The 27,596-nt window shown below is 31.1% G+C and overlaps 1 protein-coding gene and 1 long non-coding RNA gene across 7 annotated transcripts in view; both read right to left on the bottom strand.

The window, feature by feature from the left end:
- EndoA (SH3 domain containing GRB2 like, endophilin-A) overlaps positions 1-27,596 on the bottom strand; it is a 128,627-nt gene that overhangs the window by 98,404 nt on the left and 2,627 nt on the right. The window contains exon 2 of one of the 6 annotated variants that reach the window (XM_087165379.1): positions 25,431-25,499. The exons of the other annotated variants lie outside the window; for them this stretch is intronic. The gene's annotated coding sequence lies outside the window, so the exon portion shown is untranslated. The remainder of the gene's footprint in view (positions 1-25,430; positions 25,500-27,596) is intronic. 6 annotated transcript variants of the gene reach the window in all.
- Positions 153-11,523, bottom strand: LOC147807538 (uncharacterized). Its single transcript, XR_015434508.1, has 2 exons — positions 11,232-11,523; positions 153-7,965 (listed from the first exon to the last, which is right to left on the bottom strand). It is a non-coding gene; the product is annotated as an uncharacterized LOC147807538 (long non-coding RNA).

The raw sequence follows: 27,596 nt of genomic DNA, 5'->3' as shown, positions 1-27,596 counted from the left end.
ACTCAAATTTTATTTTAATTAATTCAAATTTTATTTAAGAAAGTGAAAGGTTAGAGAAAAAGAGAGGATTTTTTGAGGAAAAAAAAATCTTAATAATTTAAATAAAAAAAAATAAGTGTATCCAGACGGGGAAACATATAGAACTAGTAAGACTTTTTCTTTTTTATATCCGCCGTTGAATAGTCGACCCAATTTTGAGTCTACGACTACTAATGCTCAACTCCGTCGCCTTGTAATTTTAAACCAATCCAGAAGACGAGGAAACTCCTGGATCAGTACCCTCAGAGGCATGATTGGTTATGGGAACTTGGAGAACTTTGTGTCTTGACTGTTTTAACGCACATCAGTCACCATTTACTACGCTGGGAGTCTTCGGCGAGCGAGGATCGAACCCACGACCTCTTGGACATGGGACAGCGCCCAACCTACCAGGCTATCCCGGTCAGTATGACTTTTGCTAGTTTTCAGCACAAAGCACCCATCACTTCCTAAATTTAGGCAAAAAGGTTGGGCCGGAATAGCCTGGTTGTAAGGGCGTTGCGTCCATGACCAAGAGGTCATGAGTTCGATCCCCGCCGGCCATTTTGTAAGACCTTTTTATTTATTTATTTATTTTTTTGCTTTCTGTAGCATGAGATTTTTGCACGGATCTTAGATATTTTCGCGTTGCTCATTTCAAATTTGCAATCGGTTTCACTCTACAAGCTATAGTTTTGGTGCAATTTAATATGTTTCTAACAAGGATTTTTTTCACTTGGTGAGTTCACTTGGTGGAGATTTCCCTTGGATGAATATTAAGTGTCCCCACTTCTCTGCTACCTGAAGAATGGTAGGAAAATGGCGATATTACATTTCAGTTTATAATGTGATACGTTATAAGTTTTTGATAAGAAAAGTTTTTCTCTCTAAGTGTTATTTTAAAAGGATCAGTAAAGCGTATAAGTATGTACATTAACGTATACACTCTTTATACACATGAACATTAAGACGAAGAGTAAACTTAACTAAAAATACCATTTTGAAAAAAAGAATCTGTAGTTTTGCAAACAAAACTAATTTCAGATTTAAAATTCCGACACCCGAATTGACAAGATCAAGTACTTGTATAAACGCAGCAAAAAATTGCTTCCCCAGTATTATTTATACGTAGTGAGGAGAGCATTACTTTAAATCAAATTTATTGAATCAATAATCATAGATTAAAAGATACATTTTGCTGCCACTAGAAAAAATTGCTCACAAAGTGGAAGAAGTTGGTATCTTGCATAAAAGTTAGAACTTTTAACATGCAATGGTAGCCAAGTTTCTTAATTTTTCTGGAAAACAATCGAGAGAAGAAATGGTCTTACTACTAGTTTTATCTCTCTTCCGGTTTACAAATAGCGCTGACCCATCAATGTCCAGCTATCTAAAGTGATCTACATATAAAAAGCACCATAAAAAAGTGATAGCACGCATTTGTTTATACGAAATAGATATTTCACTCCGTTACCTTCAAATTTAGATTTTATTAATCTTTGAGCTAAGACTTCAGATCAAAATATACAAAGATTGATCTAAATAATGGAAACATTTCTATACCAAATTTATGCAAACTATTTTTCTTTCAGTAGCAAATATTTTGAGAGATTTTACATGGCAAACCTGTTGGCACAATTTGAAAGAACATGCTTTAAGCTTTTAGAAATGGTGTCTATTTTAACTATGCAGTGTCCAGCTCTCAATTCAAGACAAGACAAGAAGAATAATTTCAAAATTTCCGACATTGACGCTAGTAAGAACTTAAAAATCTCAAGAAACTGAAGCGGTAAAATATAACTTGTATAAAACTTTCATTCGCTCTAAAAATTTTCAAATAGGAAATAGCAATCGACATGTTTCAAGCGATGAAAAACAGGCGCCCATTTATTTCAAATCACTTTTGCAAGCCTTGTAAATCGGAGCCCTGTTTTTTGAGAGCTTGAAACATGTCGACTGTTATTTCCCTAGAAGAAGTTATTATTGAAGTTGTACTTCTTATGCGACTTAAAACAAGGTTGCGTTAAACGTTTAACGCTACATTTTTATTGGCAGGGAAATCACGTGGTAGGATCCAGTTTTCCCTCATTCATTCCCATATTGTTTTGGTTCTCACTAGCATAAAAATAATAAAAGTCATAAAAGTACTGTTTTTCTATAAATATTTTTTTAGTTTGATTTGATACACATATAATTTAATAGGATAGTATTTTTTATTTTCAAATTTAGTGGATAACAATTGTAAAAAATGAGTGAAAACAATTCCACGGACAATACGACGGATTTAAGGTTATGTCAAGGTACGTCTCTTGTGAATATTAATTGATTGTTAGGTTTTCTCTTTTGAAATTACATTATGACGCATTCACACACATTATTAATACAAATACATTTTCCATGGCGAGACGATGAGGCAACCACAAGCACTTCCACTGGTTCAAGAGGTCCATGAGGGGAAAATGCACAATATTACCGTTATTACAGAGCACGGTAGCGAGCCGAGCAGGCAAAAGAGTCGTTGAATAGAACTAGTCTACGACTGCTGATTCTTCTACAATTAACGTCGCAGGTTACAAAGCTTAACTTCTTCCGCACGGAGGGACTCCACGCACTATTTTTTTTTCAATGCTCAGTTTGGTCGATCCGAAATTTTAATGGGTAAAGAACAGAGATGCCAACTGCTACGGACTCGACAAAATATTTTAAAAAACGGTAGAGAAGTACATATCAAATTTGCAGATTTTCGGTTAATTTTGCCACTTTAAAAGGCTCAATATGGTTTAACTGTAACAAAGTGTCGTATCATATAAGCTATTGAATTAAATAGAAGTAGTGGGGTAAGTAAAAACCCTACAAATCGAATGTACTAAACCAAGAATCATACATTAAAAGACTACCTCTCGAAAATATTTGTCTGCCGTCCGGAGCAAGTTGGCAGCTCTGAAAGAAAGACATCATTTCTTAAAAACTAAAATCTTCAAGCATAATCTTTCAAAACATTTGCTGCAAAAAAAAAAGATTGCTTACATTGAGTATGTATAGAAGTTTCTCCAATTTTTTTTAACACTTCCTGTAAATTTTTATTACAATTGACAATCTAAGTAATCAAGTAAAATCTAAGTAAATCTTAAATAATCTAAGTTTACAAATGCATTTATCCAGTAAACCAAACCCTGTACATTGTACAAGCCAAATTGAAGCAATAACAAATTCCTTAACTGGTAAATATATTTATTGTCAAGAAAAAGAAAATGGAAGAAAAAAAGTTTTAATTTTAAAAGTAAAAAACAAAATAAACCGAATAAAAAATATAAACGAACTTTATTCCCACGAAATTACTACTCTGTTCAAAAGGGACCTTTTAAACTTACTTCATGTTACACTGTTTATTTCTAAAATTTAAAAGCGAAGCAACCTAAATACTATAAAAACGCAAAACTGAAATGAGGTAGGATGTATATTCGCAGGTCGTTCGCAAAATGATGCAGCGACTGAGTTTGCTAATGGGACTTGAAGTATGTTCCAACTTGATAATTAATTCGTTGCCTCATTTACGGTTTTTAAATGTAGTTTTTTTTTATTTAATACTGGAAAGCGAAGCACATTTTACCTGATATATAGTTTTTAATTTTCATCGAGCTAAAGTTTGTTTTATAGATATTGGGTGTAAATTTTATGTACTCTCAAAACGATTTTTAATTTTATGTTTTCAGGAAACGACGAAAAAATTATTCCCCATTAACTTTTGATGTTTTTGATAATTTAACGATTGCGTCAATACTTAGAAAGCAACAACAAAATAATTTTATCGATTAATAAAAAAAAAATAATTACTTGAAAAACTAAATAAAGCTAAATGTAATGAAGAATTAGTTATAATAATTTTAATACTTAAAATTGTTTAATATAGTAAATCTGAAAATTATAAATTCAATTCTTTTTCCCTTAAAAGGAAGCTATATCACGGGAGAAAATTTTCATCGCAAATTCTGTTTCCACCTCGATTAGTAATTTAAAAATATAGAAACAGTGAGTTCAGGCAAACGTAGAGTGAGCCAAAAAGTATCAATTGTTGAAAAAAAATGAAAATATCAAAATGCAAGCAAATTATTGGAAGAGATCTTTCACATCTCTTAATGTAATCTTCAGTTATATCCTCTTGTGGCGTAACTACCACTACGATCATTAAATTTCAATTCGCTACTATATCAGCCGAAAACTTAATACAGCTTACACGATCAACACTTAAAATTGGGTGAACTTAATACAGCTGTCACCACAAGCGCTCAAAATCCGGTGAACTTAACACAGAAGTAAATAAAATAGAAATTATTTAATGTCCCTAGAGTTATCATTTGATCCATGGACTGGTACTTATCCATGGTCGGATGGTTTGGGCTCACTGATCTAATTTATGTGCAGATTAAGGCTATCCCTTAAGGCTATCCCCTTTGTTTTTTTTTTTAATTACCTAGGTAATAGGCACATTACCTATTCGGAACTCGTTAAAGTAAGATCTTTTCTGAAATTAAAGCAACGTTTCTGAAGCTTAAACTCTCTAAGCTCAGCGGCGCGACAGCCCGGGGAGGGCCAAGGCCTACTGTGTCCATCCTAGTTTTCTTGACTTAGGGCTCTGGGATACAGCAGCAGATGTTCCGCTTGGGTGGTCAGCCAAACGTGGAATCCCCAGTGTTCAGCATGCTTGGTACTCATTTTATCGACCCACTGAAATCTGAGTCAACCTTGCCTTGTCCAAGGATAAAACCCGGACCTGTGTGAGGGGGAGCGAAATGTGCATGATGCTATTTATTTATTTTTTTTGCTACCTAAAAAATTCAAGCTATTACACTCAGCGCATTAGTTGATAGAATCACTGTAAAATCACTAATCACTGTAGAAAGATATAACACAAAGAATCAAACTGTTTACAATATTATTGCAATTAAAAAAATTAACATAATGTCATCTATTTATTTATTTATTTTTTTGGTACCTAAAGAATAAAGTCAATACAATCAAGAAATTAATTGATAGAATGAAACGTTTGAACTTTAAAAGTTTGCTCTCTTTAAAATTCTGTTTGAATTAATCTAAGCACTAAATCATTTAAAATACATTACACAGTATTTTAATATAATTATTTTAAATTCGTAAAATGAGTTGCCAATTTAAAACTTTGGTACAGAGTACTTAGCCTGGAGGGCTATCTGGTCTTTCATCGAAAAACTAATACGATTAAGGGAAGAGGAGAGGGTGAAAAATACGTTTGTAAAAGAACATGAAAAATAATAATAAAATACACTAAGTGGATAAACCAAAATGTCTGGGTTGGGGAAATAATTCTATGCAATATTTACGATATATACAAAGGTATCTAAGAATGATAAAGGCATCCTGATTCAGTGCATCACTCCCCCCCCCCCCACCCCGAAGGGCTTTACGAAAGATGCAGTTCATCTTGATGCGTTGTGAATTAAATTGATAAGGAATTGAACTGTCTAGATAAAACACCACCACTTAGGAAAATGACAATTGCTGGACTGAATTTAATATATGTATCAATTCATTCAAAATCGAAGATTTGATTAAAGTCGCACTTAGTGCATTTCGTGGCTTCATTAACCCTTTCTCGCCGACTGTCACAAATACGTGCCTGCATGAAACCGTATCAATCAGGGTAAAAAGATAAAACTAGTAATCAAAATATTTCGATCGCAGTTTATTTGTGGGCGAAGTTATAATTGTTTGATTTATTTAATTCACCATTACTTTGTTCAAAATAAAACTATTTAGTTATACTTTGAATTAACATTGATTATATATATGATTAAACTTACAATAATTAAAGTAAAAGCAAAGTAAAGTCTGTCAAATTAGCAACGACTACATTTAAGTAACCGTTTTTAATTTAATTACAACTTGATTCTGATTTTATACGAATGCGTTTCTGAATCACCCGTCCCCAAGGGAATCAAAGAAGGACGCATTTAGTTTTTGCAAGTTATTGTCTTGTGTGTCGATTTTTAGGTCGTTATAAATTGTATTATTTCGCAGGAACCAGAGTGCGCCTCTAATTCTTCGTAGAATTTTAAGCTCGAAGGTGAGTTATCTTCTGATTTGTGTTTTGTTTAACGATCTCCATGCGGGGGACGGCATAGCTTAGATTTGGGAGTATTTACAAGATGCCTCTTGTAGTTGAGGCCCATCTTAAAAGGTTTTCAACAGTATAGGTCTGAGGGCCTGATAAGCAGCCTCCACTTTTTTGATGGTGTAAGTCATGTGATGGTTTCAGTTGAGGATGTTGGCGAGAAAGATCCCTAAATATTTTGCACTCGAAGCAATTGGAATTTCTTTCTCAATTAGAATTTTCTTTTAACTTATTTTTGTGGTTTCTTCTTAAGATGAGTAGGTTTGATTTTGTCGAGTTTATTTTTATTTTTCATTTAGAGCATCATTTTTCAATGGATCTGGAATCTTATGAATAACCCAATTCGGGCAAATTGAATTTGAAAGAGTGGCTGTGTGAAAGGCAGTTTGCATATTGTTATCATTTCTTTCTACTGGAAAGTCCGTACTGTAAATAAGAAATAGAATTGATCCTAGGATAGATCCTTCAGGAATACCCGCTTTAATATTTCTTTCATTTGATGGGGCATCATTAACCATTATATTAAATGTCCTTTGTGAAAGATAGTTGTTATTAATATGAATAATATCGTATGTTATAGCTGATCATCTTTTGGATAACACCAATATTCCAAACTTTGTCAAAGGCCTTCGCTATATCTAACGTTAAAAGCAGGGATGCGAACTGCTCTGCTTCCTGAAAAATAATTGCTTTCTGCATAATAAATCAATAACGAATTTTATAATAAAACTTGTAGAATTGGGATAAATACGACCACTCTTTAAAAAAAGTCACCATAAGATACTTTAATTAAAATGCATTTCCTTTAATATTTTAAAGTTTTACTGTACGAAGAATTACTAAAACGGAAAAATACTAAACTAAAAACAATTTAAATTTCGCTGCCACTAGAAAATAATTTTTTACAAAGCGGAGCGAATTGGCATCCCTGTAAGTTCTTTCAATTCCTAATATTACTATGCATTGTCTTGTTCAAATTTTCAGTCATTAATGAAATACTTTTTATTCATACACTCAAATTCAAATACATTTTTATAAACTTGTAGTGAATGACACGATGTTAATACAGTGTTTTCAAATGTTATTTCATTAACTAAATTTAATTAATTTTAGTTTTATATGATGTGAGTTGAAATAAATAAAAAATTGACTTCAATTTTTTTTTTTTTTATATTACTTGTTATACATGCCTTGACTAATAAACTCTAGGATCCTGATCAGTTGTTCAGAGGTCGAAAGGTCATTTTTGAATCCGCATTACTCTTTTGAAATGAAATCTATAGATATGGTTCGAGTCTGTTTAAAATTTCTCCAGAATTTTTGATAGAGTATTTACGAAGCTGATAAGTCTCTTACAGTAAAGGTGGTTACTAATTATTAAAATATTAAAAATAATTCATTTTAGACCTGTTGATGGCGTCTCAGAGGTGACATTGGAGTTTTAAGGGTTATAGATACGGAGACATTTAGTACACAAATTACCTAGGTAAATTGAGGTAAACTCTTCCACACTTTAACAGAAGACTCTTATTAATAGCAAAATAATGTGTACATTTACGGATTTAGACCTTCATATACAGGGTGACCACATAATGGAAAAATTGAAAAAGTGGTAACAACTGTTTTGTGCGGATAACGTAAATTGCATAAGCTTTAACTTCATTCCAATTTCAAGAATTCAGTTAGTTAGTTGTAACGAAGATATTTTATTATCAATTTTTTTGGCCATTAATAATTAGTTAAAACATTTTGTTTGGACCATCTTTTCCTATCAGTTCTAAAGTTTTTATGGAAAGTGGCTACCCCGCATGCGTATTGACAAAACATACCGTAGATTGCAAACGTGGCGATTGCAGGTGGAGTTGGCGATGAATTACGCGTAAATGTGGTGGGAGAACGAAATTACACTAACCTAAGCAGTGTAATTCGATATTTTCTTCTTCTCCTCGACTAGCCATTATGAATAAAAATAACTCATTAATTCCTTTTAGTAGAGAAAATAAAAAAGAAAATAACACCTTTTTATTGTCAGGATCACTTTACAAATACACTGTATTCATATTTTATTAAGCGCTATAATTTATATTTTATAAAACGATCTAGTTTTTTGATAAAACAGATTCATTTTTTTAATTTTTTACAAGAATTGTGTTTGCGAAGAAATAAAAATAATTTATTAATGAACCAATCACAAAAAATAACGTAACATTTTAATATTATGTTTTATTGAAACGCTATTTTGAAGAATTAATTCTATTTAACTTTTATTGTAAGAAAACATAACCTGTTTTATTTTAGTGATATTTTCTATGAAATCAATATTCTCTATAAAAGAATAATGTAAGCTTTTTTATAAAGATTATTTTTTTAGAAATTAACAAAGACATATTATTTACTAGAAAAAAAATAGAGTATTCAAAAATGTTATCACGCTTTAAAGTAATAGTTTCTTGTAAACGAAATAATCAATATTTTTAAAATAAAGTTTGAAAGCGTTTGTTTCATTACTAGAAGCATTCATTATAAAAAAAAATATATATTAAATTACTTTTTTGCATAATTTTATGAAATAACTTTTTTTTGGAATGAGATGAGATTTTAAATTTAATAATCAATTTTAAATTGATTCAATTCCTTAATATATATAAAAGTCGGTAAATACTTCATTCATTATGGAGGTCATAGATAACTTGATACCTTTTCAATATAAGAATAATAAATGCAATTAATAGAAAATGCACAATTTTAAAAATATATTTTATTTACACATATCGTGTACAGGTTATAATGCAACTATCATACGTAACATAAATTTATAGATTCCTAAATACTGTTATATGAGTTTGGTAATTAAAAATATAATTAAAAAATAACATAATTAAAAAAATTTTCAACCTTCAATTAAAAACTTCCTGTTGTCATATATTAATAATAATTGTAATTTTTAGCAACTTTTTTGGGCACAAATTTTTAATTCTCGAACTTAATACCATCCTTCATATGAAAATATCAGAAAATTTATAAAAGAAAAACTATATTTTAAAATTGAGACATTGGCGACAACAGAGGTTAGATGTATGTGCTGAGTTTAAATAAATTATATGTTATAAAACTCACATTAAGATTTAGATCAATTTATTATCAGGTCATAAGAGTGTTTTTTAATAAATAAATGTAGTGATTGTTTGATTTACAATTGTAAGGTCCTGGGTGTTTAATGTTAAGTTATACATTTCTTTAGAAATAATATTTGAAATATGCAAAGCAGGGCGGCATTCATTTCAACTTAAAAATCATCAACTTAACTTTTAATAACTATAGATAAATAAAAAAACAAAAGTTTGATAAGAACTTTAAAAGAAATACTTTTAGAAAAATTCTTTCTAAATAATTATTTAAATAAAACACAATCACTTTGCCTGAGTGATTCTGTAAGAAATTCTAAACTTTGCAATTTTACAAGTTAGGTGAAAAATAAATATATACAATAGTGGTAGGGAATTAAGGAAATTCTAAATCTAAAGTTTGAGTCCTAGAACGTAAACATCTGATCATTAGATCAAAAGTTAGTTTTAGATTTTTCGTTTAATGCTCACTGTACACTAAAAGGTGATTTTTTTTCTTCTTTTGAAATTTTGATTTTAATGCCCTTACTTCAACCTCCTTCGAGTTATGCTTACTTTATAAACTTAATCTCAACTTTACTTTTCTTTTCACTTTTAAACTGTAAAAGACTTTTTCTCCATTTGTAAATTGTGAAAAAAGTTATTAATCTGATTGCGTAAACAGTTAATTTATTAAAATTGAACATTCTCAATTAATTCCTTTTAATAGTCATTTATATTATTAATAATAATTATTTGCACGAAATTATAATAGAGGAAAGTTTGATTAGAAATTTAAAAGTTCTTGCTACAATAATTAGGGAATTTCTATTGACAAATTCAAGTAATTTTTTTTCCGGAGCAAAATGCATTTTTATTTAAAATGGAACAGTACTGACTTAACATTTATACGATAAAACACTCTCTAATCGCTAACACCGATGACAGGAAAAAAATTTCGTTTTTTTTTTCTTTTCCACAAAAAGTTTAGAACTTAAAATGTTGTTCTTTCATTATAAAGCAATAGCATAATATTCTCGTATCATGCAAAACTTTATAACGAAGTTACTTATCTACCGTTTTACAGTTATAAAATGAAATGATTATTGAATTCTACTTGCACTTTAAAATGTCAATGTCTCCATCGTTCAATGAATTTTACGATTATTTTTATAAAACTGTGTATAATGAACATTTCAACTAAAAAATAGTACAAAATAGCTGCTAATAATTCTCTTAACATTTATAAATATTATACATTTATAAATTTCAGCTTTTCTCATTATTGCTAAATAATCTCTACGTCGAAAAATATTTAAGTAATTCCATAATAACTGAAAATTAAATAAAATTTAAAAAAAATTGTAAATGGTTATCGAGCAGAACCATTAAGTTTAATTAATGAATATAGAATTAGTAACAAAGTCACTGCTGAACAATAATTTTTTTTAAAATCTTTTAAGCAAACGAACTTTATTGTAATAATCATTTCATTATTAAGGATTAAAGGTTATTGTGAAATTATTAATTTTAATTAGTGGATGAGTAGGTAAAGAAGTGCACTACTCGAAATACGCGTATACATTTAATGAAAGTTATGAAAATACAGAAGGGGGCTATGGAGGTAATAATATATAATTTTTTTTATCTTAGTTTTATTACGATCTTCTTAAAACGCTAATAAACACAATTATGTTAACAAATACAAACGATTATGTCGGAGCTATAACAAAAAAATGCGCTTTATATTTCATTTGATGCAGAAGAATCTAATGAAGATCAGCTTATTTGAAACTCTGAAATGTCACACCCATATAACTTGGTGAATGATAGATACGTGATACCGAAAAAAAAGCAAAAACATAAGCACACAGCTGTTTGGCGATTTGCGAGACACTCCTTCAACGCCGATAGATATTTTCGCCAACCCCTTTACAATCTACGGTATGTTTTGTCAATACGCACCCCGCATACATAATTAAATAAAAGTTCTTAAATAAGAATCAAGATAGCATAGAATAATAATTTTTAATATGGTATCTATTTAAGAAAAAAATAGTTGTATACATTTATTCATACGAAATTGATTTCTTGTTCTGTTGTCTATCACTTCATCTTAAAAAAAGCACTGGGTTTAGACTTCATATTCAGACATAGGTATTTGTATTTTTCATATTTTTCTTCTTTCTTTAAAATGAACCCTAATTATAAACACTGTGGGATCACTTTTTTCCATTTTCTGTTTCATTTATAAAAATAAAAATCTATCTCAAAAAACGCCACCATATGTATTTATTCCCATACAATATTTTAACTGAATCTTTTAGTTGAATCTCTATAAAGAATTTGCATCATCTTCTGCAAGGATAAAATGGATGATGTAAGCAGAGAAATCGTGACTAGGTACTCAATTTTTAAGATTTCTTACATCATTCTCCGCAAAAAGGCCCTTGAGCAATGTATGTTTAAAGCAATTTTTCGCTTACTGAATAAAATTTATTTTTTACGTTACGACTTTTTATCCAGTTGCCGTTTTCCGCCGAATCCATTATGATTCATTAATATTCATGTATATTAAAAGCTAGGGAGATTCATAAAAGCTGATTAAATAACTACCAATCTCTTCTTTCTAAATACTTCGTAATTAATATTCATGTACATTAAAAGCTGGGAGATTCATAATAGCTGATTTAATATCTACTAATGTTACTCTTCTTTCTAAGTGCTTCGTAATTATCTCCCCTTATCTTATCGTTATTATACATTAGTTTCCCTTTGCCGTCAAGCTGACTGTAAGAGGTTTTCGTGGTTTTCATCTCCATGTAATGCAAAAGCATTTTCTATTAAAAAAGACCTCCACGAAAGCAAATTTCTTCCAATACTCGATCCACGAGTTCCCTTATCTTCTGGATTGGGTTCAAAATTACACGGCTACGCAGTTGACCATTAGCAGTCGTAAACCCAAAAAATAGGGTCGGCTGTTCAACGACGATTATAAAATATACATTAGTTCGAGCCGTAATGGGTCAGGAGATCGAGCGTTCACCTTCCAATGAAGTGAGATGGGTTCGAATTCCGGTGACGGCTAGTCGATACGATTTCCGCACCCGGCTCACACCGACCACAGTGCCGCCTCAATGGAAATATCCGCAATGGTAGACGAATCATGGGTTAGAGTCCCTTTGCCATCAGGGTAAACAAGAAGGTTTTCCTCTCCATATGTACCGAAAATGTGAGCTAGTTCCACCAAAAAATTCCTCCACGATGGCACATTTCTCCCAATACTTGATTCAGGAGTTCCCTTGTCTTCTGGATTGGGTTCAAAATGCCAAGGCTATGGGGTTAAACATTAGCTGTCGAAACCCAAAATTGGATGGGACTGTTCAATAAAATAATATACATTAGTTCATCTTAATTATATCCTTTTGAAAAATGTAATTTTTAACATTCTATAACATGAAAGGAAGTTGCAATTTTGAAATAACAAATACGCTCGGTGAGTGCTTGGGGGGGGATGAAGTGATAAATCCCGATAGAAAACAATTCACGTGAAAGGTTTTTGAAAGGTGACAATTCACGTGAAATTGTTTCTTAGTGTTCATTCCAGAGAGGTACTTCACAAGTTTTTGGAATTTCTTCTAGATAACAGCACAATACACAACATATTCTTCTGCCTACGTGTAGAAATCTTTGTATTGTTTGCTTAAAACGTTTTCATGAACAATTCGAAAACGTGGCTTATCATTATACTCCTGCCGCATTTTACTTGCTAAGTGTATAATATATAAGACATAAAATGTATTTTTCCGATGCTCGTACAGATTGGCATGTTATATAGGGAAGAAGGATGCTAGTGTGGACGTTAGGGTAGTGTAGACATAGGAAATATTTCTGCTATTTATCTCTCAAAAATTCTCTATAAATTTTGACAAAATTGTGTTACACTTTCAGAAGTAGTTCAAGAAAAAACACCAAAACATTAGATAGTTAAAAAGCAAACAAATTTTTAAAAAATGGTAGAAAAGAAATTTCAAAATTTTTGCTTTAATAGCGACATTCTGGTAGAATATTATGATAACTAAACCAAATTTTTTTCTTTTTTCTTAATAAGTAAACAAGACATTTCTAAATCGAACAGCTATTTTTCTTAAGAAAATATTACTTTATTTTGAGAACCTATGGGGGAAATATTAATTTATTCCAATAAATTAAACTCGGTTTCAATTAAACTATTTGAATAAGTTTTAATTATATTTTGTTTTATACAATGCGGGAAAAAAACAGACCACTCTGAATAACTTTTGATCTAAGAATCGGATCTCTAGGACTCATCAAATCGAATTTTAAAAATAATCCTTTTTTATAAATTTTATTTTTCAAGAACCGAATTGCACTCAAATTTTGTATTTTTCAATGTGAAATTATATTCCTTGAAATGCCGGCCGAGCTGTTAGTGTGCCTGACTGCGAAGCCAATGCTCGTGGGTTCGAATCCCGCTCTGGGCATGGATGTTTCTCTCTCTTGTGTTGTCCTCTGTTGTGTGTGATGAGTGAATGTGGCCCACCGTATGAACGGTATGTGTCAGTGTGGCGTGGGCAATGTTACTCGCCTCCGTGACTTTGGTTCACAGGTGCCCACTGGGTAACGCGAAATGAGTAACAACTCTGGCATCTTCTAAGGCGAAACGAATAAAGTTCAGTGCATGCCATTCGAAAAAAAGAAATATATATATATATTCCTTGAAATTATGTAACAAATTGCATACCTTCCAATTCTAAATTTTTTCGAATATTGTTAAATAAAAAATAATAAATATTTACTAAAAGCTATTTTTTGCATGGAATTATCTTAAGACAAATAAATTTTATAATTGCGTGCAAAAGTTTTTCAATTCGCTTAAAAATTTCTGGAAATATGGACAAATACGTAAAAAAAAGCATTTAGAGGTCCAAATTTTAAATCGCTTTCCTGACAAAACTATTGGGCCACATTTCCGAAATTGCGGCTACCCCCTATATTTTGGGGGTCAGAAATCCGAATCAGTTAAAAAAATTTTGTTTTTTCAGAGAAAGTACGTTTTTGTGTCTGATTTTTGAACTTAAAATATCATCTACACTAAATAAATAGCATATTTGAGGTCAACCTCTCGAACCATTAAGATTGATAACATGAAGATTCGATCATGAGATCAAAAGTTATTAGGTGTTGTCAGTTTATTTATTTTTTTTGCGCACTGTACATTATTACTATTTAATCACATCAATTAATTTAAATTATTTATTGTGTGTTTTTTTTTAAGAAACAGTTGTTTTCTTGTGATTTTTTCCGATTAAATTGGTTTTAAAAAAGAGGCAAGGGAACATTATTTTACGAAATTCATTTTACTTCGTATTGAGATGATTAAGCGATACATTTCCCCGTAATAAATGATTTGCCATTTTAAAGAGTTTCGTTAAAATAAAATATATTCATCGTCTTTAAAAGTTGTTTTAGGGAAGAAAACTTAATTTATTTTGTAAGATTACTAAGTTGCAGTTCATAGCTCAACTTAAATCGTCTGTTTTGCGCACTTAAGGGTATTTTAGTTAGGCGATATGTTGATGCACTTTAATGAGATTAACTTTACTCTTTAATTCATAACTTTTCAAGAGCTTTTATAGACGCGAAAGCTAATCAGGATAAGAAATTTTGCGATTTGGTTTGTGCTGTTGACAAATGCTTCTGAATCAGTATTATTTTCTAAAAATAATGAAGGGAATTTTAAGTTAATGTGACCTAGTTTTATTACAAAATGCTGCATGGTAAAATCGTATAATTATTTTAAATTTTAATAAAAGAAAACAACTTTTAGCCTATTACTTTAAACAGTAGTGAAAGTAAAAAGCGTAATAATAACAGCGAACATATGAAAAAAGTATAAATGCCGTTCAATGAGGTACAAATAAATAATTTACAACTAAATACTAACATAACTTTTATTAATTACATGCTGGTAATCATCACAGGCTTCGGGTACTTTTTTGTTTATTAATGGTTATATCATGTGACATTATCTGTCCAATAGTATACATGCTAACTTTTATGTTTTCCCAGGACGATTTCCTTAAATGGTACGCACACTATCACATAATCATCATATTATATACGTGTTTAATTAATTTATTCATAGGGGTAGTCAAAGCATTTTAAACAAATTTATAAGTTTAAGAACCAAAAGAAAAAATATTAATAAATAATAAATATTAAGAAAAAATATTAATTTCTTCTATAACTTAAAAAATTAGAACAAGATTTTTGAGATAATCTGAAGAAATTAGCATCTATGCAATGCGAATGAACGTAAGAGGTACCTGTTCTATAGATATTTCTCTCATGTGGTACCATAAACTCAGGTATTTCTTTATCTATTAGCAATACTAAAATTATTATTCACTTTCTTAGGTAGTCTAAAGTAATAATTAAAGTAGTGTCAAAAATTAGTTATATCTTAAGTATTTATTTATATTCATTTTTATTGTTGTCCTTAATAATTTTAGCCTGGAATTATCTTCGAAAGAATGAATTTTATAATAGTGTGCAAAATCTTTTCAATTCTATTAAAAAGTTCTCGAGATAAAACGAAATACGCAAAAAGTAATATTAACATTGAGGTGTCGAAACTTTCGACAGCTCTCCTGACCAAACTATTGGGTCCATATTTTCCAGATTGAGGCTGGCCCTATATTTTGGAGGTCAAAAATCCGCCGAAAAAAAAGTACGTTTATTCAGAAAAAGTACGTTTTTTTGTCTGATTTCGCAACTTAAAATATCGTCTGCAGTTATTAATTAGGTCGCGCCCTCGAACTATTAAGATTTAGTCCTAGAACGTGAAGATCTGATCATTGGATCAAAAGTTATTCAGGGTGGTCCGATTTTTTTTATTTATTTATTTTTTTAGCGTACTGTAAAATAAAATTTTGAAAAGGGACTAAGCTGGTTGCTGAAGGCAGTTAGTTAGAAAATAATCATTTTATAAAAAATACATAGAAAAACAAACTCTAGTTTTCTGCTGACGAAGTCATTTTAATTATTTGTATCTTTTCACTCAAACAAAACAAGAATATAGAATAAGAATGTGCTATCCGTCCTCTTGGATCCTGATATTTTTCACCTGAGGACGAAATGAGAAGTAGTTCAGCGCGGTAGCTGGAAATAGCATAGGCAGCGAAGTTTTTATATTTTTCTATGATTATACTGATGTATATTAAAGTAAAAACTTCACAAAATTTTTTATTAAATTATATCGGAAGCAAACTTTATTAAGGTTTCGTTTGTCTTAACAAAGTTGTAACTCCGGAAAAAAGAATAACTGGAAGTTATAACTTCATTTCTAGCTTGATTTAGGGTGAAGTAATATATTCTGACTACCACGAATTAACAATTATAACGTATATTGACTAGTAAAAGATTTTACAAGCAAACATTTAAGTTAAAATTTTGAAAAATTTATGTGGTATAATATATTATTTGTCAAAAAAATGTACATTTCAATAAAGGAAAAAAAATTGCCTCTTATTAAGATAACTTTTGATCTAACGATCGGATATTCAAGCCATTCAAGGGCTCAATCGTAATGAATCAAGGGAATAACCTCGAATATGCTAATTAATTGGTGCAGACGATATTTTAAACTACGAAATCAGGCACAAAAACGTTATAAACATGCTTTTTTTTCGATGAATTTAGATTTCTGACCCTCAAAATATAGGGGTTGGCCGCAATCCGATAAATAAATAATTTCTCAATAGTTTAAAGAAGCCGTATTTTTAAAGTTCGATTTCTCAAGAGCTATTTGACTAATTTCTCACACATTTTGTATTTTGCTATTCAAAATTACATTCTTTAAAATAAAATAAAAAAATATTATGCCCTGCAGTTCAAAATTTTTTCGATTATTGTGAAAAGAAATAATAAAGACTAATATATATTTAGTTTAAGTTATTTTTTGCATGGAATTATCCTTGAATAAGCCCATTTCATAATTCGTTTTATAATTTTTTACATATTTATATCTTTTTATGCATTTTATAATTTTTTCAATTGGCTTAAAACATTTTCGGAATATGGCAAAATACGCAAAACGTAAAATTAACATTAGGGATTCTAGCATTGGACAGCTCTCCTGAACAAACTATTTGGAACATACCTCCAGAATTGCGCCTACCTCTTATATTTTGGGGGTCAGAAATCGGTATCCGTCAACAACAAAAAAGGGATGTTTATTCGGAAAAAGCAAGTTTTGTGACCAATTTCGTAACTTAAAATATCGTCTACACTACACAAATTAATTAGTGTGTTTAAGGTCACCCCACGCCTGGGAACGTAAAAAATCCAATCATTAGATCAAAATTATTCCTAAAGGGCTCTTTTTTGCTCATTATAATAATAAAATAGTTTTATCACCACTTTTTTCTTAGGAACTACAACAGTCAAATGACGGCCCTTCCTTCAGAAAAATCAGTCACCAGTTTTCAACTTTTTATGGTTGTGGGTATCGACAAGGGCGCCGGCAGAATAATATAAAAGGGGGTGCAACCCTCTAACAAACTACCCCCCCCCACCCAAAAAAAATATTCTGTCATTACATTTTGTTTTGTTATTACATATACTTTCATCTGTTAATTTCTTTCAAGATTCAATTCTTCATTGTTAACAAGATATTTTAAAAAAAGTACGAATTTCACGTACTTGCAAATTTTGCCACTAGAAACTGTATAGATAGCGCTGGAATAGCTACTGACTTTGAAACACAAATAACTAAAAACAGTAGTTTCGTATACTAGCGTATTTGTGCAAGCTTAGCATTGGTACTTATTGTGTTGATGAAGTTTTACAGTTTGTGAGAAGCATCAATGAGACGCATCAAAATATGGAATCGGTCTACAATGTCTCACGAGAGATTAAGTAGTTTGTGCATGGTCAGTAAGAAAAGAATCAGAGATGACTCAGAATTCATTGAAAAAGTTATAAACAGATTTGAACAGCAAACAAGAAGATTACAATTCTTGTTTGATTAAACAATTTTTTAATTGTTATGTATCAATAATTACTTATTTGTTTTCGAATAAAAATATTTTCAGTAAAAAAAATTTGTAACAAAATTGTTTTTCTGTATTCCTTTGTTTCAAAAAAAAGCCAGGGGGGTGCAAGTGCACCCCCTTGCACCCTGCTGCCGGCGCCCTTGGGTATCGAGTATTTGTCAGGGTGTTCAGAAGACGTGCATCTCTCGTCTGAAGAGATTAACAGCACATGTATCAAAAGAACAAAAAAATATTGTTAACTATCCCTTTTGAAAAAAAAAATATATGCGCGTTTATCGACCTTTAAAGTATATACCTACATCAGCATTTTCCCTTTTCCATTCATTGCTATAGATTGACCTTTCTCAATCAGTGGTGGATCCAGCGGCCCTTATGACCCCCCCCCCCCAAATTGAAAAAAAAAATTAATTTTTTTAATAGTTTACAAAAGGAATAAAATATTTTAAAAATTATTTAAGGGCCCATATACACCTAGGTAGGTCAGAAAAATAATTTTTTTTTTCTTCATCTAATTATGTTCTTCACTGTTTCAAGAATCATAATCCAAAAGATTAAAACGAAATTCGTTATAGTTTCATTGTAAACATTAATAATGTTGAAGCTCACCGAGTGCTCCAAGAGCGCTTCAACAGGTTTAACCAAAGATTGTATAAAGGTGAAGATGGCTTCTCAAAACTTGACTTAGAGCAACTCAAAATCAAGAACGATTAAATGGACTCACATTATTAAACATTCATCGAGAAATTAATTTGGATGTTGAAAAAACCATTGACAGATTTGTCAAAGTTTCTTAAAAACGCATTACATTTATTATTTAAAGATTTTGAATACTTGAATTATTTATGTATTGTTCCATTGTTCATTATGAAAAAAATGAATGAGAAGACTACTATCATTAGAAACCCCAGTTTATTTTCCAAAAAAAATATTAAAAAAAATTTTTTTTTTTAAAGAATTAATTGTGGGAGGGATTTGAGTCTATGACCCCCCCCCTACAGGAAAAATTTCTGGATCCGCCCCTGTTCTCAATTAACTCAGGAAATAGATCTAAAATCCTGGAATTTAGCTGAGTTCAGAAACCAGAGGAATACCTATTAAATTGACGCCAAACTCAGTTTAATCTTCTCCCTTGGCATCATTTTCATTTAGTAAAGAGATAGTCTCGAAACTTGAAATTAATACGTCCGGCTGAGCAATTACGGCAATGGAAGCCGGAGTTTTTAATGGGCTTCCGGTAAATATTTATCAAATTAGATAATTAAAATAAAGTACAGCTTAACTTCAATGCAATTTAACTTATTTTCCTCCTGGATATATAGTTGAATAAATTTTTTTTTAAAGATTTAGTTATGTTAGTTTTTAGTGTGCAAATGTAAACATAGATTGGCCCAAAATAAGAACATAGTATGGCCAATAAGTTTTGAAAATATATTGTCTATTTTACGATTTCTAAACACAAAATTTATAAACATTTTAGCGATATACTCTTTTGTAATTAAAACAATTAAATGACGTAATTTATGCTTTTGAATGTTTATGAAACTTGCGAAATATTCATGCGTATAACAGGGTGTCTTGGGATATTCATCCACTTTTAGATGCACCTGGAAAAAAAAAAATTTTAAAAATTTCCGCACATGCGCTGTATAAAGCAACTCCAATTACTCTTATCTGGCGCAGTTTTTATTATTATTTTTTAATTTTAAAGCAATAATTTCGTTATCAGTTTAAAATTGATTAAAACGCCTTGTTTATTTTTTTTTAAATATTTAAGCTATAGCAAAAGTGGCACTAGACCTAGTATATATTTCGGACATTTACCAAAGGTCTAGTCATACTAGGTCTGGTTAAGTGCCATTGCCCGGTATACATTTGCCCGGTATACCCTACACTGATGTTTTTTTAAGGATCAGTGCCACTGCCCGGTATACCCAACGCTGATGTTTTTTTAAGGTCAAGTGCCAGTGCCCGGTATACATTTGCCCGATATACCCTACACTGATGTTTTTTAAGGTCAAGTGCCACTGCCTGGTATACCCTACGCTGATGTTTCTTTTAAGGTCAAGTGCCACTGCCCGGTATACCCTACACTGATGGTTTTTTAAGGTCAAGTGCCACTGCCCGGTATACATTTGCCCGGTATACCCTACACTGATGCTTTTTTAAAGTGAAGTGCTATTGCCCGGTATATATTTTCCCGATACTCCAAACACTGATGTTTGTTCTAATCTATCGTCAGTAAGTATTAAAATATCGAATAAATGTAATTATATCCATGAATAAATTAATATCAAATCGGATGTAATAAATATTTCGGACATTCACCAAAGCGACTAATTTAATTGTCAACATTCACCGGTGAAATTCAACAACCACCGATTTCGGTCATTCACAGTAACATGCACATCATTTACATAATAACCTCATCAGAACGATTATTTCATACTTTGCCTAAATAGCATCCGACATTTCAAGAAATAAAAATAATTGGTTTTGTTGGCGATGATCTCCTGAGGCGATAAAGAATCATGCACAGTACAGGTAAGGAAGATATTAACCTCGAGGGAAAAGTGGATGAATACCCCAAGGAACCGTATAACAGAGATCTTATCTTAAAAGAATGTACAAAATGTTTTATTTTTTAAATATTTTAAACTTTTACCAATTTTTTTTTATTTAAATGAGTGTGAAAGTGCGCGTTTTAAGCTTTTGAAAACAAAATTTAAAAAAAAAAGAAATATTTTAAATTATATTAATCAAAACTATAAGGGAAGATTATCAAGCCTGCTCTTTTGTTAGACAGCCTCCATTATTGTGCAGTTATTGACAACAATCGCCATTTTGACCGAGATTTATAATTCGTGTTCAAAACAATTTAATTTACAATACGAATTTCATAATTTTCATTCAATTTTTCAAAGTAAAAAATTATGGATATCAGATACACATTAATAGTATTTTATTTGCTATTAATAATATTTAAAAACTAGATTTAATCAGCGTTATTTAGATTGATTCAAAATGGCCGTTTATTAATGACAGATTTTACGATTGTATTACATAGCGATTGGTAGTTGCTTTCAAAGAGCCAGTCTCAGTTACTATGAATGAACAGTTGACCCATCGAAACAGGAGTTATAAAGTGTATGAAAGGTGACTGATTAAAATTAAGTTGTTATTTAACCCATATATTATCTAATTTTAGTCGGGATACTTTTACGAAAGGCTTGATATACGATATTAAAAAATGCATATACACTTTTGATGTCACAAAGTTGAAGGGACGATAAAAAAAATTTCGAGATAGCGAGTTTTAGAGATAACAAGTTCGGCAATGATTCAAGCAGTGACAATTTTTAGAAATTTATCAATGATAATTTCATTTATAAAATCAACGCGAAAATAATTATGCATTCAATGCAAAAGAGTTCGTTTAGAATAAACTTACATGAATAGTGTTTGTTAAAAAAAAAAAAAAAAATTCCACCATCTGTCGACACCGTTTTCGAAATGACTCATCAATCAATTTTTCTATTCGAAAAATAGCAGCCAAGTCATCCCCTTCCATGTTCTCGAAGCATTTCATGAAACGTTTTAATATGTAGGCAGCATTTTTTTCTTTTGACGCAGTTATGTTGAGTTTTGGTACGCCAGATTGATTTTTCTGAAAAAATTCATTTTTACTTCGAAAAGTATTCGACTGAACAAGGGTCTGACAAAAAACTCTTCCACGTAGTTAAAATTAATATTAGATGGATAAGTAATAGTAAGGGGAAAAGTTTTTTTTTTTTCTGACATAACAAGGTTTTTCGAGATATCGAAGTTTTACATAATCGTCGTTGAACAGCCAACCCTTGGGCTTCTGACTACTAATGTTCAACTCTGTAGCCTTCGCAGTTTTGGGAGAAATTTGTCTTCGTTGTGGACTTTTTATGGAACTAAGCCGCATTTGCATTACATGGAAAGGAAAACCACGAAATTTTCCCACGGTTAGCCTGACGACAAGAGGATTCTAACCCATGATCTGTCTACAATAGTGGATATTTTTTCGTCAGTAGGGGAGAGTGGGGTCAATTGTAACAGGGTACGATTGTAACAGAGCAAAAATTTCAAGTGTCGGGTCCTAGATTTGGTTCCTAGGTGGCGCACGAGGTGTATTTAATAAATCTACATGTACACCCCTGCTGGCAACCATTTTTATGTACTTTTGAAAGAGTTACATCACAAAAGATATTTTCACGCTACGTAAGTACTTTTTCTGGTATTAGAATATTATATTGTAACAAAGTAATTTTGTTTAAACAAATAAAAATTATTAACCGAATATATAAGTGGAAACCTTAATTAACATTTCAAAAAAAAATTAGCTTTGTTAATTAACTAGCATTGTTTTTAACAAATGAAACTGAAATGGCGTCTTGGGGACGATTGTAACAGTAAGTAAAGGGACGATTGTAACAGCTGAAAGTAAATAATCTTATGTTTACAAACCATCACTAAACTCTTTAAGAACCACCAATAGTTTTCTATATCATTTATATTAAGTTGCATGTGCATTATTTTATTTGTCACCCTTCACAGCATATATTAAAATTTTTAACCCCTTAAAGTTAAAAGTTTAACCCTTTAGGTCTCTGCTGATTATTATTTTTACTCCTAAAATATCACTACTATTTTGATCAATAAAAAAATATATCACAACTATGATAATATGTATAATTAACTGTGTCTTAGTTGAATTTATGAACTGTTACAATTGTAAGTGGGGACAATTGTAACAAGTGCACGACTGTCAAAAATTGTTAATAACTAATATAATAACATTTAAAATAAGTTTTTTTTTTTTTTAGTAGAGGATAGTCTACTTTACTCGTCTGTCAATTAATACTAATAATATATTGGATTTTTTGTTAGTTAAAAATAGTTAAGTAAAAAATGTTACAATTGACCCCACTCTCCCCTACTGTGGTCAGTGCAAGCCGGATGCGGAATTCGTATCGACCAGCCATCGCTGGGATTCGAACCCGGTACACCTCATTGGAAAGCAAAAGCTCTATCACCTGAACCATCACGGCTCAGATATGGAAGTTTTATTTTATATTTTTATATTATATTTTATTTTATTACCGTCGTTGAACAGCTGATCCAATTTTTGGGTAGGATATAGAAGTTCGAGATATCGAGAGTATACTGTAGAATGTATTACACGTATTCCTTAGATTAAGATAGAATAAATCATACCTGTGATTATTTTTATCGCTTGAAATAACAAACGATATATGCATTAATCATCTTTCTGATTCAATTAAGATAAAAAGCAGATTCCTATTGAAGCAACTGTAACGTTATTTTTCAAATCATGTGCACAAGATTAATAAAATCACCTTAAGCTTGAGTAATCTTAATAGAATTTAATGGTGAGGTAATTATACCATTTCTATTTTCAGGTTTTTTTACCTACCGATTTGTAAATCGAAGAAAAATGTCTAAGAAAAATATTAGGTCTATCGTAAAGTTCTGTCCGCCAAAGTACACTTCACATTTTACAGTAATACAGAAAAAAAACTTTTTTTATAAAAGAAAATGGGTATTTAACCTTTAATTCACCTCCAGCTGAAAGAGGAGACAGCAAATGAGCATAAGCATAGTCATTCAAATTAGAAACTATCCGACACAATTAAACGAAAGGGGAATGTTCTGTCGCAGACGGAACTTTCCGGTAAACCTAATATATTAAACGGGTTCAAAATCTATTGTATATATAAATCCAATGTAGGTCAATGAAATATTAGCCAATGGCAGTTTAAAGCAGATTGGGCCGGTTATTAAACGATATCACCCTGACGACGGAAAATTATGGCACTCATAGCGAAAAGGTACGAACGCCCATTTGTAGTAAATATCTGGAACATCTAGATATAGAACATAAATATCTAGAAATAATTGAAAAGAAATGTTAACCCTTTCCTTTCGAAATCTCCAATTCAATTATAATTGTTCTACTCACTACCTATAATTAATCCATAACTCTGAATGCCAAAATTTTTACAATTTAATGCTTTTTTATAACCGCGTCGTTGAGCAGCCAACCTAATTTTTTGAGTTTACTGCTACTAATGCTCAACTCCCTAGCCTTGTCATTCTGAACCCAATCCAGAAGACAAGGGAACTCCTGGATCAAGTGTTGGGAGAAATTTGCCTTCATGGAGGGCTTTTTTGACGGAACTAATCCGCATTTGTGTTACACAGAGAGAAAAACCACGAAAACCTCTCACTGTTAGCCTGGTGGCAAGGGGACTCTAACCCATGATCCGTCTACCGCTGAGGATATATTTTGTCAGCACTGTAGTCAGTGCGAGCCGGGCACGGAATTTGTATCGACCAGACACCACTGGGATTTGAACCTGGTTCACCTCATTGGAGGGCGAATGCTCTATCCCCTCAGCCACCACGACTTAATGTTTGATATCAACTTGCAAAGGATTAATTTATGTTCTAGTCAATCCCAAAATTGATTATCTTTATCATGGATACCAACCCATGGCACGTATGCCACGTTGTAACACAGCGGAGTTTAAACAGTGTCATGCAAGGGTTTAAAGAAAAGCCATTTTAAGGAATTTATTTCAAATGAAAGTGATCGTATTTGTATTGAATTTTGAAAATAACAAACAAATTTTTGAACTAACAAACAAATTTTAAAATTTACACAGTCTGGCTGTCAGATATTGCTACAAGTTTGAAATATAATTATTTAGAACTAAATGTTCTAAGTTATACAGTTTTATTTTATGTAAAGTCCGATAAAACTGAACCTTTAGTTTACTTCTTGTTTTATTTTTTGTATTAATTTTTAAATACGCACTGTTTCCAAGGAAAAAAAAATTGCTATTTGCAGGACTGTTTGCACCCCGGAAAAGTAAAAAAAACTAGTAGTGAAACTGATTCATATCGATTTTGTTTTGGGAAAGAGTAAAATATTTCTGACTACCAAAACTTAAAAATACTGGAATAATTCTAATCTTAAAAAAAAAGTAAACAATGATTGTTAGTTTATAATTAAAAATAATAAAATCTTACTTTATTTTTTGAGAAATCTCGAAATGAAGTGGTTTTACTTCTGGTTCTTTTTCCAGGATTCAAGCAATCCTGTATTTGAATAGAAACCCCATAATCAGCCTATAAATAGCATACTTTTTGCTGTTTTATAATTTTTAATAAGTCAGAAAGAACTGAAATACCTCGCATTTTTTTTCCAGATTTTTTTATTCTTTACAAGAAGATAACCAATCAACATACGGCGAAATTAATCTTAAACTTCTTTAACAAGGCTTAACAATGCAACGTAACCGAATTTAATATCTTCCTATTCGATACGTCTGAAGAGGACAAAAGAACACAATTCAAAGCAGACTACGATTTTTAAGTGACAAAGAACGTGAACAACTTTACTTATGTGTATGTTACTGTGAATGGCCGAAATTGGTGGTTTTTGACAATCACATGGTCGCTTTGGTAAATGTTTTAAATATATACTAGGTCTAGGTACGTGCCACTGCCCGGTATACATTTGCTCGGAATGCCCTACATCAGGGATGGCGAACCAATGGCACGCGTGCCATTTATGGCACGAGACACAATATTTTGGGCACGCCACCGATCACAATTGTTATTACACTAAGAATTGTTATTACACAAATGTTATTACACTATGAAGCATATGTAACAATTAAATTAAAATTCATAAAAACAAACAAAATAATAAACAATTATTAGTAAAAAAATTAACAATTAATGCTATAAAACAATTAATAACCATAAAAAACAAGCTAAAAATAAATAACTAGCAAAAAAAAATAATAATAACAGTTCTGTTTAAGCTAACCTTTAGAAGACAAATAACTTAATATAAGTTATTTGTCATCTAATCTGCAACAACAGAAATCACACTGATGTTACTTTATGTTGTTTTAAGACATGGCAAAATGTATTTTTTTTTTTCAATGTAAATAAAGAGTTTTGAGTTGATAGTATTTAGTATTATTATTTTCTCAATAATCACGAAATCAAAATTATTTGAAGGCACGTCTATGACCTCATTAAACAATTTTTTTAGAAAAATTGGTACGTTGGTGTATAAAGGTTCGCCACCCCTGCCCTACATCAATGTTTTTTTTAAGGTCAAGTGCCAGGGCGCGATATGCCCGATATCACAATATTTTAAGGTCAAGTGCCAGGGCCCGATATGCCGCCCATCAATGCTTTTTAAGGTCTAGTGTCACTGTCCGTTATGCATTTAACCGGTACTCCAAATACTGATGTTTCTCCTAGTCTATCCTTGGCAGATATTAAAATATCAAATAAATGTAATAACATCAACGAATAAAATATCAAATCGGATATATTTCGGACATTCACTAAAGCGGCTGTGTATGTAATGTAAATATTTTATATAAGTTTTCCCTAACACATGTAATTGTTAAATATCAATTTGATTGTCACATTTATCTAAGCACCAACTCAACTATCTTCTACTAACTCCATTTTCAAATGACCATGATGACTCTCATAACAAAGTCGTAATTTCAAGTTGAATGGGAATAATGGCTCAATCAATTGAAAGACCATGTATTAGGATTAACTATGTGGTAAAAAATGTATACTCTCCGAAATAATTTTTCCAGTAGTTGGAAACAACAGCGACGTCAACTTATTCCGCTTTGTAAAAAAAATATTTTCTAATGCTAACGAAATTTAAGTTATATTTAGTTTAGCATTTTTCATTTTTAGCAATTCTTCAAATCACTACATATTAAAAATTCAAAATATCATATGAAATGTAACTTTATAAAATGTATCTCGTGCAGTGAACTTCAACCCGATATTCAATTTTGAAAGTTACAAAAAAGACATAAAATTAAGACCAATAGCTGCTCACTGTACATCCGAAGCCCGCTTCTTATAATTTCTATCATTATTATTTTCTCAAGCAGGGTGCTTGAATCCCAATAACAGCCACTACATAGACTGCTAATCTTAAAGATCTACCACAAATATAAAAGAAACATGATGGCTGGGATAGAGGTCGCTGCGCGGCCCTGGTGCCCAGCTCAAATTTCAAGACAAGACAAGAAAATGTATGTCGTGATGAATCTTTAAAAAAGTAGACGTAATTACCCTTATTCTACTATTTTATTCCCTACCAATTTATAAAAACTTTTGCTGAAAGCGGAGGAATTAGCACCC

Source organism: Parasteatoda tepidariorum, chromosome 6 (genome assembly GCF_982258835.1).
Source record: "Parasteatoda tepidariorum strain Cologne lab strain chromosome 6, Ptep-v5.0, whole genome shotgun sequence".
NCBI classification, from domain to species: domain Eukaryota; kingdom Metazoa; phylum Arthropoda; class Arachnida; order Araneae; family Theridiidae; genus Parasteatoda; species Parasteatoda tepidariorum.
Note: the sequence above shows the minus strand (reverse complement) of the source record. Positions and strands in the feature narration are given on the sequence as shown.